The sequence below is a fragment of the Takifugu rubripes genome, chromosome 4, assembly GCF_901000725.2.
Source record: "Takifugu rubripes chromosome 4, fTakRub1.2, whole genome shotgun sequence".
Classification (NCBI taxonomy): Eukaryota; Metazoa; Chordata; class Actinopteri; order Tetraodontiformes; family Tetraodontidae; genus Takifugu; species Takifugu rubripes.
The window spans coordinates 9,257,498-9,273,555 of record NC_042288.1 but is presented as its reverse complement, the minus strand read 5'-3'; the positions used below and the strand labels follow the sequence as shown (position 1 = coordinate 9,273,555).

Below are 16,058 nucleotides of genomic sequence, written 5' to 3'. Positions count from 1 at the left end.
TGTTGTAGTTTCAGTTTTTGATATAAAACCTTCATTAGGTACTTGTTTATTTAAATTATTGAATCCATTATTGAGGATAAATGTAGCAGTTAAAAATGCCAAGAAAGGACAACGTAACAGTAAAACTAGCAGAGATTTACTTTAACGTATGTGGGAGATGATAAAGGTAAAGCTGTGACTTTATCAAGGGCCACATGTTTGACATGGCTAGTTTAGACTGGTTTTAGCCCAAATACCCAGTTATCCTGCCAACTTAATGCACAGTTCCATTAAGCTGGTGCAGGATCAGGATGGATTCGAGAGCTCTGATGACATCTATTCCTGACGAAGTCTTTGACCGTGAGAGGCAGATACGCTCCCAAACTAAGTCAATATTTACAACTATTGCTGTTATTGACAACCATTATCAGTCTCAGACTCTGGAGCATTTGTGCATTCCAAATATTTCCCAGAAACGTCGTTACTGACTCTGGTGCTTCTGAATAAATCCCTTCAAATGCTCTCCAGCTTTATCATCTTTACTCCTCGGGTCTGACGTTCACCACTCCGAACTCCCTTTGCAAATTTGAAGTAGTCCCTTCCCTCGGTGCCGTGTGCTTCTTCAAGAGACGAGACTGTGTTTACTTTAGAGCCTCACGCAGGCAAAAAGGAAGGGATTACATTTGTGGAAATGAGTTGTCATTTCAGGAGGTAATAATGGATTTAGGACTGAGAGCTCGACAAACAACATGGGGAGAGCAGAGAGGAGGAAACACGGGCGCTGAGGTGCAGAATGTGTGTACACAATGGATCGGCGCACACACACACACACACACACACACACACACATACACACACACACACACGGTTTGGCTGGACATCTGTACATTTCAGAGCACTGGTGGGCTGCTGGGATGGGAGGTGCGTATCCCACCACAAGATTCCTCCAATCTTCAAAGCCCCAGTCCTGTTGGAAGTAATGGTTTCCATCCCGCGCTGCCAGATTGGGTCCGTCCTGTCATCACCGCTGTATTTGCTGTCAACCACGTTTTATCTTTTGTCTTGGCTGCCCTCAGAATTGCCTCTGTAGCGTTTTAGGCTGCCTTGAAATGTCTTGGCTGTCTTTGGCCACAGTTCTGGAGCTTCCATCCTCTCCTGCCAGTGAAAATGGGAGCTCTTGATTATTAAACTGCCGGCTCAAATGCTGACCTGTTACCTGAAGTCCATCATCATCATCATCATGCAACATTCCTTCAGGTGGACCTCGTGCAGCCAGGCCCATCACTCTCTGCTGCCAGGACTCCAACGCTGATCATGTGCCAATTATTTATGTATTAATCAGAATCATTGGGGGAGGAGCTAAAGTTCAGGCTCCACCTTTTAGGAGTGGGTCCATATTACATCTGCCCCATCAGAGTGCTGTGTTGCATTTATGTACCCTTCAAGATACGGCCGCTGAAGGGTTGGCCTGCCACCATGGTGATGCTAGGGACTTGTTAAAGATGGAACCTTTTGCAATTGGGAACTGAGTTAGTTATGACACCAGGTAATACTGAATTCAGAGAAGAGAACTCGGTTATTTCCATTTTTATGTTATCTAAACATGCCAACAGTAAATGCTAACATTCTTCCTAATGCATTCATGTCATATTTCATATTTCTACACTCAAATACTCATATGGGGGCCTCTATAGGTCAGGTGATATTTACTTATTTATGTACATTTTGAATGCATATTTGCATCTGGAAGGAAAATGAATTTGTGTACAAGCAGCAACGTGTGTGCATGTGCGCGCTTGTCTGTGTGTGTCATGAGACAGATGGGTAATAGCCCCTGTGCTGAAAGCAGGGCCCTGTGTAACGTGCAGCCCTGATTGCAGCCCTGATTACCTGCCATATGCTAGCTGAAGGGTTGAGGGCCGCACCAAATGAGAACAGTATGCAAACGTTAAGGCACCGTTTTTATAGCGCAGTCATTATGCCCCCTTGCTGGCAAATGAAAACGAGCATGGCGGGGAGGGAAAATAATGAAGTCGTAAAAAAAAAAAAAAAAAAAAAAACCGGACGGGTCATGGTGCGTGATCACCTGCTCTCGCCACCTTTCAGCTGTAATCCCATTGGCTGGATGAGCTGGGGGTGGAGAGGTGCCCCCAGATGAGGGTAAAGCTTAAGTCCAGCTGCAGGGTGGCCCTTTTCAGAGCCTTCCAGAGAGGGAAGGTGGCAGTTAAAGTTGCAACAGTGTCTTTATTCCTGGGTGCAACCCGTTTAGCCTGACATCGAAGCACAACTTTGAGTGTGTGTGATGTGATTATGTTCCCATTAGCCTTTGCATTCCCCATTATGCATGCAGGGTACAGGGCCAAACTGACCTTGTAAGATGAACATTGACTCTCCTCAGAAAACACTTGTTATCCCAGGATTAACACATGCACACCAATTACTGCCTACTTGCCACATGAGTTCAGGAAATAAAATGTTTCCTGCTTGTGCCTTTGACAGACTGGCTTTTGGTGAATACACACCTGTGTTCAGGCATCTGTACTCATCCCTATTTTAATGTGAATCTTTTTTCTCTCTGAAAGGGCTTCAGTTCTGAAAGGATTTTTAAAATGCTTCTTAAATGCTTCATGCTTCTTTTTAGGTTTTGAACAAAACCCAGACACAGAGAAAGTGGCTTAGCAACATGCAAAATACCAAAGTAAAAATCAACGTTAGACCAGGAGCTAGTGTTCCACCCATCATTGTGTCGATGCATGCTGTGTGTACATACACACACACACACACACACACACATGCATGGCTAACAGGCTAGTCTGGCTAAATAGTCCATCCACTGATTTGCAGGTGGATTCAGGTGTTGAAGGGGTGGACAGAACACACCTATGGATTTGGAGAGCATACAGGTGCCATTCATTTTCCAAATGAAGGTTGAAAGCCTTCACCGTGTGTTTCTCTTTTTATAAATGGGTCCGTAGCACTGCTTTTGTTTTAGCACACTCATGCATTGTTTGATTTAAGGTACTTGAAAAAAGGAAATGTAAATTAATAGTAATAAATAGTAATAAAAGACAAAACATGGCTTTCTATTACAGGCCTTTTTAGTTTTACTTCGTTGAGTTTTATAGGAAGAAAAATTTCTTAAAATATGACAATTTGCCTACAGTTGTAGTTTTTGACATTGACAGAGCTAATTTGTGATATTTAACCCTGCTTATTTGTATATTTATTCATAATATTAAACGACAAATGGAAACTAAGCAAGCACCGAGCTCCATTATCATCAGATTTTTCCCAGTGCAAGATGGCTGTCTGAGCCATCCTCTGTGCCTGTGCCCTTTTGACTTTGACATTTGCTTTCTTATGAAACTGCGTTTATCTTTTCTTGCTCTGATTCACGGATGCTGAACAGCCAATCTGAATAATCTCGTAATCACCCTCTTCGTGAGCGGTTTATTGATGAACAAACAAAATTTGGCTCTGCGGAACCAAAGTAATATAATGTGTCAACCTTCAGAGGAGTTAAGGCAGGCACGCAAACTGCCACAGGAAGTCCTACTTTAGCCCCGACGGTCTGTTCTTTGACCATTAAAAGTGGGCGGGACCCCGGCCTGGGAATGGAAACATACTCAGGCAGAATTTTTTAAAGTTTTGACAGCATTAGATTGCAAAGATCTCACAGAACAACTGCTAAATGTTGAAAGATGTTCACATAGAAATGCTAATGTCATTAGCGTCCGTCTATTCCCTTTGATGTTGCTACACGAGGAGGCTCTTCTCCTCTAATAACATTCCTGGAACATTAGCCTGCCTGTAACATTGTGACATCTCGTGTTGTCCACGTCTTTCCTGCTCTGCTGAAGAGAGCTCATTCCCATTTAACAAGCTGTGACTGTCGCCTTGCTACAAACCTGTTAACTTTGTGTAAGGAATGACTCCTGTTGCCAGGGGCTCCCCATCACTTTCCCCATTTCCATCCATCGGGAGAAAAGGAGGAACTTGTGCATAATCCTGAAGCCCATTGTGGCCTACTTAGTAGGAAGGGAACATGTCTTTCCGACTGGTTGTGCCTTTGTATGTGGGTCAGCTTCATTCAAATTCTCTTTCATTCCAGCTCTTCTTCCGACACTGTGGCCCATCATTAGCTGTAATATAGGTCACCCCAGGCTTTGTGAGGCTCCAGCCCCATTTGCATTCTTAATTCAGATAGAGCACTCGTGGAGGGACCGTAGGTACGGAGGTGGGAAGCCAGGAGAAGGCGGGGGGAGGTGGCATCAGAAGTAAAGGCGAAGCTTTTATCACTTTTGATGAAAGGACGGGGTCAGTCTGGATACATGCTTAAAAGGATCGGGGTCTTTTCCCAACGGTAGGACGATGAAACTACTATGGATTCAGGTTGAAAAGTACAGTAGGTCCCTGCTTCTCTGCATGGCTGACAAAAAGGGAGAAGTTTAATAACTGCATTTATACTTACCGTTCCAAGTCAAATTCCCTGAAATAATTATAATGTCAAGGTGAATATCATGAGATTATTTAATGAATTCTAAGGCTATTTAACACAAAAGGATCAGCCCTTGCCTGTCCAATTCTATTACGAGAAGATGTCGCACTCCACTCATCTCCTGCATTCACATCTTAAAAGCCTTTGTTTTAATTGAGGATTGGAAGGATGTTCCTACCTTACCGGCCTGTGCAGACCAGCACAGGTGAGCCAGCAGTTTAACTTTTAAGTGCTTTTCAAATAAAGACAATTTAGCACTGAGGAAATGAGAAATTGAAGGTGGTGTTTTAATGTGTACAGGACCAAAGAAGACTACTCACTGTACGTTCCTCTGGGGACAACAGAGTTTAGGTCTTTGCTGTTTAATCATTGCAGCTCCAAACTGTATTTAGTACGCAAAAGCAACAGAGACTATTGACTGATTCCTCTTTTTTCTCCTTGGCAAATTACACGTTTCCAATCTAATTGTTATTGGAGATGTTATCAACAAGCGGAAGCAGCCTCTGAACCCTCAGCGGCATGAAGGGGGGCAGAGGAGAGACGTTATGCAAAATATGGCCTGAGTATAATTAATTACCCCACGCCAATGCACACATCCTCGCACACCTTTTTGGTCTGCTATACGATGGACAGCTGGTGCCAGGAAGTGTTTGTGACCTCTGAGGGCTGAGGATGGAATGAGAATAGGTAAAAGGGTGAGGACAAGAGAGGTAAATGGGGAAATGCAGGAACAAAGTGTACAACTCTTGGTGTCCTGAAGGGGTCTTGTTTATCAAAAACAACACAGCTGCCTTTTGGTCACATAGTGCAGCCTTGTTCAAAGGGAGACGCTGTTAGCTTTGGCTCAGCACAAGGGTGACTGCTGACCGAGCATTTAAAGATTTGGGGAATGATAAATATGGGCTGCTGCCTTTCTAAAATATACTTTCCTGGTGAGAATTGAGTGCTGAGACTTCAAACGAGTGGATTTTCATTTATTTTCTTGACCAATGGAAAGTTTCCTATATATATATTTAAAAATTGTAGTGGGAAGGATTCTGACACCTAATGGTCAGCTCCCAGAATGCAACAATGTGAGCAGCAGTTGTTGACGGCTGGATTTGGGTTATAAAAGAGAAAAAAAAAACACTTGTCTGGAGCAAAGGTCACCGAACTGATGATCTACATGACGAGACAAGCATGATACAAATACATTTAATATATGAATGTGAAAAAATAAACCAAAACCTTGAAGGAACTAATAAATATATCTTATTTATTCTTCGCCTTTTCTTTTTAACACACACACACACACACACACACACACACACACACGCACACACACACACACACACACACCCATCGTTGAGCCAAAGATACAATTTGAATTTTGCGACTCTCATCTTTGCGAGGACGTTTGTTTAGAACAGAAATAGCAGGTTCACCCTCGCCACACTCCCATAAACACCCATCTGACTTGTGCGCGCTCCTGTCACTTCGCTTGCGCTCACTATCTCCTCGTTAATTGATCTAAACAGGCTCAGATTATCTCTGCTCTTATGCAAAAAAGCCAGAGTCACTGGCAGCTCTTTAAAGATAGCGCAAGGCGAGACGAAGGCAAAACTTTGTCTGAAACTCCTCCTGCGTCTTAATTCCTGATGGGAAACACGTTAAAGCCCCCCTCCCTCCCCTCCCCTCCCCGGCGCCACCGTCACCCCTCACCCCACAACCCCTCCTTGTCTTATCTCTACCCTGAGCTTCTTTTGATGTCCCAACTCTAATCAACTCGTCCGGGAGCCGGCGGATGCGCGGCTGACACGGGACAATCATCGGGATCTAAATCGTTACATCTCTCCTGACATTACCGTGGCATTTTTGTCGTGGCAGAGGTAAGGGGAGCGAGGATCGGTTCACGGTGGACCAGAATTCTTTCAGCAGGAGGGAGGGGCCACTGGCATATTCATGTTAGCGTGGAATTAGGCTGACTTTTTTGTAGCTGTGTGGGAAATCCAGTGTTGAGTACGAGTCTGTGCGCGTCCTTATCGGGGACGGCGTAGGCCCCTATTCATAGCGACTGCTATCAGCATAATTCTCTTTGACATTTCAGATAAGCATCTTAAATGGAAAACACGGCAGATGGGGGAGTTGTCAAATAATGAAGGAATCCTACATATTTACTACTAAAATATCAACCTTTTAAATAGGTGTCTGGATTTGACTGTTATCTATGGACCTACTGCTTCCTGTATCTCTGCCAGGTTCAGGGGTGAGTGTGTGCGCGCGTGCACACGTGTGTGTGTTGATGATTTACATCATTCCGCACAGCCCGTGAGCTCCTCTGTATCAGAGCATGCCGAAACGCCCTACATTAATCCTATCAGCTCCTAATCTGCTAATATTTCCTGGAGAATTATCTGAGGACACTGTTTCATATGCAAATACACCAGAGCAGTGGGGTAAACACGCCGCCCCGGCGCCTGCTGGTCCCGCACAACCCCGTGTGCGGGTGGACAGATTAGGGATCTGCCGCCCGGCTTGTTTGTGTTAGGTTGTGACTGCAAGTAAACACAAATTATCCCTGGATTAAGGATAAAACCCGATCGTTGGTCAGCAAGGACGCAAACTCAAACTTTGGGTTAGCCGACTGCTGGCGCCGTCCACGCCTGCCAGCTCCTGCGAGATTATTAGAAATGGACTCTCTCATCGTGATCTTATGAGAGAGCTGCGGGATCCAGCAGCCTTCCCGTCCCTTTGATTTCCATGTGGACAGAAGACGTCTCATACGTTGTGTTTACACCGTCTTTGCATTATCCCCTTCTACAAGTTTTGCAAACTAGATTTTCCAGCCTGCCTGGGAGGGCAGGAAAGCAGTGCTAATCACATTCATCACAGTGAACAGGTTCTGTTCCGAAGACTTTTTCCATCATCTTGAGCGTCGCACGGCGACTTGTTTCCTGTGACCATGTGAAATGTGACACTTGCAATTTGCAAACAAACCGTTATTTTTTTCGCCTGGTGTGAATAAAGCTGATTTTGGCCCGTTCACCGTACCTTTTCCAGGGCTCAGGTGTGTATGTGTAATTATCCCCAAAGATAATTGTTCTGAATTTTTATTCCGGATCTGTTCAAGCAAAAGAGTGAATGAGAAGTGAGAGAAGAAGAAAAATCACATCAGAAAACAAAAACTCCTGATCGCAACAGCCACAAAACAAAGTCATGGTATGAAATTAAGACAGTGACAAAACGAGTAATAATAGAATCAGATGAAACGCAGTCAGAATGGCACGTTGAGGAAGTGTCAGGCGTATTTCTGTTTTTTCATTCCTCATGAAACAATGAGATGTGTGAAGAAAGACAATGTTGTGTCAAGTAAAAGTGTGTTTTTGCTGCGAGAAAGAATGACTGAAGGAGAATGTCACTTAATCAAACAGAAATAATCAACAGCAGCCCGAGAAGAAAGCTGCCACATGTGCACGCTCACGTGTTAGAGGGCTGTGACCAGTCATCCACATAATAGAACAATCACTCCGTCAGTCATCCTCTGCTTCTCCGGTGGCCGTTTCTCTATTTAAAATTGACAAAAAAAATTCCTGTGTTTTATCCTCTTTTGTCCCTTTTCTCCTGCTGTCAATTTCGTCTTCCTCCTCTGTCCCGCTCTTTGTTTGTTCTTTTCCTCCTCAAAGATCTGTCCTTGGTCACCGTCTGCCATTAGTCCTTCATCGTGATGCATTGTGCATCAATGGCAACCAAATATTCAAATGCGTCTTCCTCGCTGATGAGCACATTTTTGTACCGCGAACACTTAATAAAAAGACTCCTTTGACATGTCAAGATGAATCCTGCATCCGAGAAAAAGAAAAATCCACTATTGTGTCTTTGTGGAATTATTTCTGTAGCTATGAAAGAGGCTTTTTTAATGTTTGAGGACATAACACTTCCAAGCGTGTCAAGAAATGTCAGATTTCAGTGTTTCAGACAAAAGTAAGAATAATTAAATGGGTAAAAGCAGATGTACTGCTGCACATCTGGTCTCGGAGGTAACGTTGCCACAGAGACAGGGTTTTATAGAGGGTTTATACATACAGGGTTTTCCCTCTGATCATCTTTGCTCCACACTGGCTGGAACCACGCCCCGACTCCAGGTCTGGTTCAGGATGCGGGGCGGCTTTGACTCATACACGGCGGTGACAGAAGATGTCTCGCTTTAACGATTTCTGTTGATTTTTAATTCTTCAGCTTGTGCTGCATTTCGGTGAGCTGGGGAGAAACCACCTCATAGCTGTAATACCGAAAACATTGACCTTTATTTGTAGGGTCACAACTGCATCAAAAAACAGGATGAGTGCGACTATTAGGAGACAGCGCCATGATGTAGATGCCCACTTTCATCCTTCTGAAGAGAAGGACCAGTCGATTAACCTCTGCCTACAGCCACAGAAAAGCAAATTCTGAAATTCATCATTTCTAAAACTTTGATATAAAAAACGAAAAATACTGCAAAGGTCCTGACAAGTATGGGATGGCGCTTTTTTCCTGGCTCTCATTATGAGGAAAATGTAACTGACAAGAGGAACCGTCAGTTTTTATTAACGAAAACAAACATCCGAATGTCACTTGAAAATAAATGAAACATGCAAACATTCCCCCACAGATCAGACAACCCCCCAAATTAAAAAAAGCCACCCCTCCTCTCTTCCTTTATTCATACCTTTCCCACTCTGATGGCATATTTTCAATCATTATTAGAATACCAGCGGCTCGAGGCTCACAGACTTTAACCTCTGGCATGTTTGGTGCGCGATAAAAGGCGAGAGCACTATCAATCTTTATTGTCTGGCCTGTGCACTGTAATTGCATTCAATCGTCCACTGATTCTCTTGTCTGCACTAGTGTTGGGGAGGAGAGAGGAGCCAGAGGACGCCGCACACGCACACACACACACACACGCACGCACACACACAGGGTTCAGTTCAGGCTTTCATTATTAAAAATGAAAATAAAAGACGCAGGAAAAGTCAAAAACACCAACGGGACCAGTTGGCAGCCGCGAGAGGTTCCCTGTGAGGACGCGTGGACTCATGTGGGTGATGTCACTGCTCGGCCGAGTTATGTATTATTCAAATTGAAGCAGAGCAGCAGAGGGGTGGGGTGGGGTGGGGTGGGGGAATGGGGGAGTGCCAACACTCAATTGGATCTCAATGAATAGTAAAAAGGCTGACTGAGGGACGGAGAGAGCGAAAGAGAAAAGAATATAAGATATAGTGGAAAGACTTCTGTGGATGGCCTCTTGTAATACTTCAGCCACTCTGATGAAATCCAGCCGCCGCCTCCTGCTTTTGTTATTGTCGGTGAGCCGGCGGCGTTTACCTGATGCCGCGCCTGCGAGAGGTCTGATGGGATATCACAGGTGCCGTCACAGAGACTCTCCCGACAGGGCGGCCTCCGCAAGGAGGACGTGGCGAGCTCCAGGTAATGAATTCAGGCTTGTAGTCATATCCACGCTGAGTGCACGGAGCAACCCCCACGTGCACGGTCCCACCCTGGACATCAAACCAGATTTAACGCCAGCCTTTGATATCAGTCTGAACATGATTTCTGTTAAAATCAGGAGGAGGTGCCAACACGTGTTGATTTATTGAACATTTCTCTTTCACCATTATTGTTGTTTTTTTATGGACACCCCCCTCACCACACGCTCCACCACCACACCACCACCACCACCCTGTACCCCCAGCAGTGGTGGGGGGAGCATTTTTTGTGAACTTGGTATCATTGCGCACTTACAATGCACTCCCGGGTTATATTTATGTGGCGCTAATTAATGCGTCAGTGGAACTGTTTTTGTTGCACTTTTAAGTGGGCCAAGGCTAACAGGCTAACTAACGTCAAATCCCGGCGGGAGCGGATAGAACGGATCCTCCGGTCTCTCCTCCCAAGCTGCAACGATGCAAACACACTTGGCACAGATTTTAACCACGTGAACATGACCGCTGCGGCTCTCCGTCCACTCTCCATGATGTTGTTTACTGCTCCTCCTCTGTGCGCGCATACATTTGCATATTACACACGCGGGTACATCTCCACACATGCACCGGGAGAGCCAGCGGGGCATGCTGCATGCACACTACATACAGTAATGCATTGCTGAATATCAAAGGAAATTACCCTTCACCTTGGTGCACGGATCTTAGCGAGTTCCTTAACCAGAGGAATGGGCTTTGAACCAGGCAGATTCCCTCAGGGCTCGTATCTCGGCCCCTCCCCGGAACAGTGCGCCGGATAAGGGCCGTAATTCCCACTTTTAGGTTTCCATTAATCTGATCCTGACACAGGGGAGACGGGCTACTTTGCATATCGCCTTCCCAAGATGGAGGGCTATTTACATGATCGCCTCCAGATTGAATATGATCAGTAGCCCACCTCCTCTGCCGTCCTCCACAGCCGAGACAGAAAAATGCAGATTTTTTTCCCTTTCACTGGGTACATGCTGCATTATCACGGGTGAAATATTATTCACTGAGGTATGTTCACGACGGTGTTCCGATATGTCTCAAGTTAGACTTGATGGATACATGTTGCGGATATTACGGCGTCTTGCTTGATTCCCCTGACGAAGGCCAAATTTCTTTTATGAATGTGACAGTGGAGATGGATAGATCGGCCCATTTATCATCGCTCACTGATAGCACTAATGTGACGACGACTACCCCGACCCGCTGCACCCCGTCTCGGCAGATGTGAGAAATGCCGGCAAACAGCGCTCCATTTGAAACCGCGGCGGCAAACCCCCCATGTAAATGTATCTGTAATGAACGGCGCGTACGGGAGGTGCATTATTCTCTTTCTGCTACATTTATTTCTGAATATCAAATGAATGTGATAAATGTGGAGCGAGGGGGCGGCGGGGGAAGCAAAGTAAGCCGAGGATATGAGATGAGTGATATTGTTATTACACCGCCGACGATGAGCAGCAGAAGTTGAGATGGTGTGAGACTGCAGCAGGGGGAACACACACACACACACACACACACACACGCACACACACACACACACATATCCGTTCTTCTTCCACCGGTGTGCAGCCCTCTTTGTCTGTCCGTCACCATCGGAACTACCTCTATTTGCACTGTTTCCCCACCTTATTTCAAACCGAGACACAATCCCACACCAGTTGTGAGCTTATGCGCTGCGAGGTGACAACAACAGGCGCAGGTGAGGACGGAAAAGAATAGAATCGCTGTGCAAACAGCACCGCTGTTTAGTGTGATGAAAGCGCGGAGCCGAACTCACATGGCGCCGCTGACGAGACGTTCACGCTCCTGTGTCACTTCAAAGTGTTCCGCTGTTGGCGGGAAGCTCGGCAGCTGCGTTCAATGTTCAGATCTTCAGTGGGAGTTTTAATAAACCACATCATCCCCTGCATCACCACGCCAACGAGCACTAGGCACTGATTATAGCAGGACAGGGAAGACATTGGTTTTACTGGGACAGACACAAGAAATGGATTGGTTTTACTGGGATGGGGAGAAAAAAATGGATATACTTGGACAGAGATGACAAATGGATTGGTTAGACTGGGACAGAATGTAGAAATGGTTAAACTGGGATAGAAAAGAGAAATGGGCTGGTTTAACTGGTAAACAGTTGGATAAATCAGGGGTTAATTCAGGTAGGTCATACTTAAAGAGAGGAGAAAAGGACTGGGCATACTGGGAAAGAGAGGGTAAACTGACTATTTTTAGTAGGAAAGACTTACTGGGATAGGAGGGAGAAGCAGACTGGTTATACTGGGAGAAAGTGGATAAAGATACTGGTTAATGGATAAACAGAATGATTATCCTGGCAGGGTAAAATAAAAGTATCAGGGCTTTCACTCCCATTTCAGACGTCCATCCAGAATTATTCCCTCTAGGCCTTTTGCACGTATGCTCATTACGTAGCTCAGGTATGTCCGTCCACACTTATTTTATCCCAGGCTGGTTTGGGGCTCGGGCTTCGTCCTGTAAGTGCATTTCACGCTTTTAATTGACGCGGCTGCATGATAATTTGAAGCATGTCACGGATGTGTCACACCAGTCAGCTGCCAGTGTCTGACCTCATGTAATGTCGAATTACATTCCTGCAGCTCATTGCTGTGACGATAGATAAGCTTCTCCTAGGCAACACCAAACAGTTCAAAGCGTCGTGTGGCTGAGGTGTTCCTCTTTAAAAAAATCTTATTTCTCTATTAGCGGTGAGACAGTGTCCATCGGTTGTGAGAGGTATTTTTCATGGCTTCATGTGTCACATATGTGTATCCTTGTTTTTACGTGGAGTTTAAACCATAAAGACAGTAAATCAGCTTTATAGTGACCTGCGGCTATTTTTAGAATTTATTTCGAAATTAATTTACAGTACTGTATGCAATAATGGTACTGTGTAATTTGAACGGACAACAAACAGGAATAAATCCAGTTTCCTGATATCCAGGGATCAGTCAGTACTCGTCATTACTCTTCACTCTCTATTTAGGCATTGAAAGGCTGACTCAAGCACCAGCACCAGCGCGCCTCTTTCAACAGAAAGTCTTTAAAGGGGATATTCAAAATGGAAGCAGCAGTAGGGAAGATATCCTGACTCCGAGCAGTGTGATTGAAGCATATTTCCCATAATGCTCTGTGTCTTTCTGTAAAATTCCATGATTCACAACTCCTGTTCCTGTTTGTAACCCAAACAGGAACCACATCAGCACGGATGGTTTAGCTGTCAAGCATACATTATGTGTTATAAGACAGTTTAGTTTAATATTAATAAACTGACATAACCCCTAAACTGTCTCTTTGGTTTGGACCATTTAACACCTTCTGGAGTCAAAGCCAGTCGGGCTGTATGGATATGAAACTGTAAAAGGAGGTGGCGAAACCACCTCCTGGACCATGTGTCTTCACACTTCTGTATTCTGGTCAAAGAGCGATGGCACCGGCCCCAAGAATAGCTCCAAATTATTCACAGCGAGGACTGACGAGTTCTGGTGAGAAATACCACTGTCTCTGAGTCCGCTGCTGCAGGTCATATGGGGGGTGGATTAAATATACAGTGTGAACGCCCACGTTTAAGACAGGAACAGGTCGGAGCACTGAAGCAGAAGACACAGATCATCACGCACCTTTAAAGCGCACCAGTCTTCTGAGATTCTACTTTAAAAACCTCTGGCCCTACCACCACAGAGCATGACTACCCAAACATAAGCTCGCTATTTCAAGAAAACGGAGGTTCCGGAGACAATTTGGTTAAGAACAGTGCATCTGACCCATGATGTCATCCTTTCCATCAGGAAGTTCTCCTACCACCGACGGGGTGCTACTGCTACCCGCCACCAGGGGGCGGTGGACACCTCTCCCATGTTTTAATGTTGTCATTGCTCTTGAGCGGTACCAGAACAACACAACCCTCACAGAGGAGGGTAATGAAACAGATTATCAACATGTCAGGAGTGCGCAGGATGATGGTCAGGATTATAATCATGTTTTCCCCTCTGAAACATGAATTGATGTCTCCTCCCCGCACTATAAAAACAGTGTAGCTCTGCTCTTCAGCATGTAAAGACGTTTATATTCGATTTAGTTTATTTATAAAGTGTCTGTTACAGTCCAGACTGCCTCTATTGTGTGTGTCGGAATTAATATTACACCGTCACACTAATCTAAATAAAACTATTCTATACTGCAACAGACATTCAAGGATATAAATTCCTCTGTATTTTTGTTGATGGTTATAAAAGATATCTGTTCTCTTTCTGGTTTATATGCACTCAGTGTTTAAACATAAAATCTTGATTAAATCATCTTCAGATTCAACAACAAAATATAATCTAAATGATCAATAATGCAACACAATATAAAATCAGATAAGTTCACAAACACATTTATATAAAACACACACACACACACACACACACACACACACACACACACACACACACACACACACACACACACACACACACAGACAGACATAGACACACACACACACACACGTCTCACTTTTAGCCCTCAGGCAGCACATTTGAGAGTTCATTTACTTGATTAAATCATATTTGCATATGGAAATTGTTTGAAAATGATATTAATTTGTTGTATTCAAAGGAGAATTGCCCTTCCACATTAAAGCCGGATCTCTGTTAGAGCGGCAGGTGATGATACCGGACTTGGTGTGCGTCTCCACCACCCTTTCTAACTGTTTGTGTCTTGGATATAAATCAGCCTCGGCTGCCTGTGTGAGAACTGAAATCCTCCTTTTTCTCTTCTCTTTAAGGTCATTTTCTCCGTGAGCCAAGAGATTCTCCTCAACCTTGTGTATTGTGTCCAGGTGTCTGTGACGGATGTAGATCCACGAGACGCCACAGAGGGACAGATCTCCTCCTGAGCCAACTTAACTTATCAGGAACACGGACCAAAAAAATCAGGCTAATTAATTAAGAACAGTATTAGAAGTAATGGGATATTATAATATAAATTGCTACATTCTGGAACCAATTTAATCCAATTACTGGAACCCCTCATGAATATAATACCTCCAAAATCACCCCGTCAGAGTCCAAAGGGAGAGACGTGTCTGGCTACCAAGACAGAAAAGAAAAAGAAAAAACAGCCCCCTTTTTAACGGTGGAAACCAGTGAAGATTTAAATGGTTGAAGGGAGCTGTTAATTTGAGTAATAAACCTAATGATGATTTTTTTCCCTTCTAATTGACATTTTGACCATTTAAACCTGAGTAGGTTTTTGTTTGAGCTCCCTCATGTTTGATAAAGACGGACGACTGGAAAGGCTGATTGGTTCTTCTTCTCTTAATGGTTTCTACCCAATTTGGAAAAATAAGAAAATCCTTAGGAGACAAAGGAACGCTAATCTCTGCCAGCTGAAGTGGAGTACATTTGGGAACGGTGGACAGGATGAATCGACAGAAAGCATTTGATGGAGGACAATTACATCATATACTATTATTCTGCTTTGACGTGGCTTTGCTGTTGAATCTTTCCCACATATGACTGTTTTTATAGAAGCACAAATGCAGTCTGCTAATCCTAAATTCTAAGATCTTTTGACAGCCCCTAACCTCTCTGAAAGAGCTGGTTGTATCAAGATTTCTTCATTTTAAAAGAAGGGATTCATACCAAAATCTGCCAGGAGGAGAAGCCCTGAAAATGGAGCACTCTCATCTGAACTTTAACCTCCGGTTTTGATGGTCAAGCTCATCAAGTTAAACCCAAAAGTCCACCAAAGCCAGTTATAAAAGAGAAATCTGATATAACTGCTCTTTTATTATGTAAAGCAGTTGTTATTTAACTCCATTTTTCTTGTCAATCTGTTACAATAAACTTTTCTCTTTCGTCAGCCTCCTATGACCTCACTTCCTGTTTTGCCTTTGCACTTCCTCTTTGAACAGATCACTGAAGTCCTCCAGACATCCACCAAACTGTGTCCAGATGGTTGCTTTTGATTTTTTTCAGAAAGTGATTCTCAAAGTTTCTATAATTAAGATTATTTCACATGGAGGAATAAAACAAAACTTGCTCTTTTAATCAGAGACAAATTTGACTGCATCGCAATGCATATTTAATTAA

The 16,058-nt window shown here is 44.1% G+C and overlaps 1 long non-coding RNA gene across 1 annotated transcript in view; it reads left to right on the top strand.

The window, feature by feature from the left end:
• LOC115249677 (uncharacterized) overlaps window positions 1-15,828 on the top strand; it is a 51,058-nt gene extending 35,230 nt beyond the window's left edge. Inside the window, exon 3 of the long non-coding RNA XR_003888360.1 lies at window positions 14,750-15,828. This is a non-coding gene — a long non-coding RNA (uncharacterized lncRNA). The remainder of the gene's footprint in view (window positions 1-14,749) is intronic.
• Window positions 15,829-16,058: the final 230 nt, after the last annotated feature.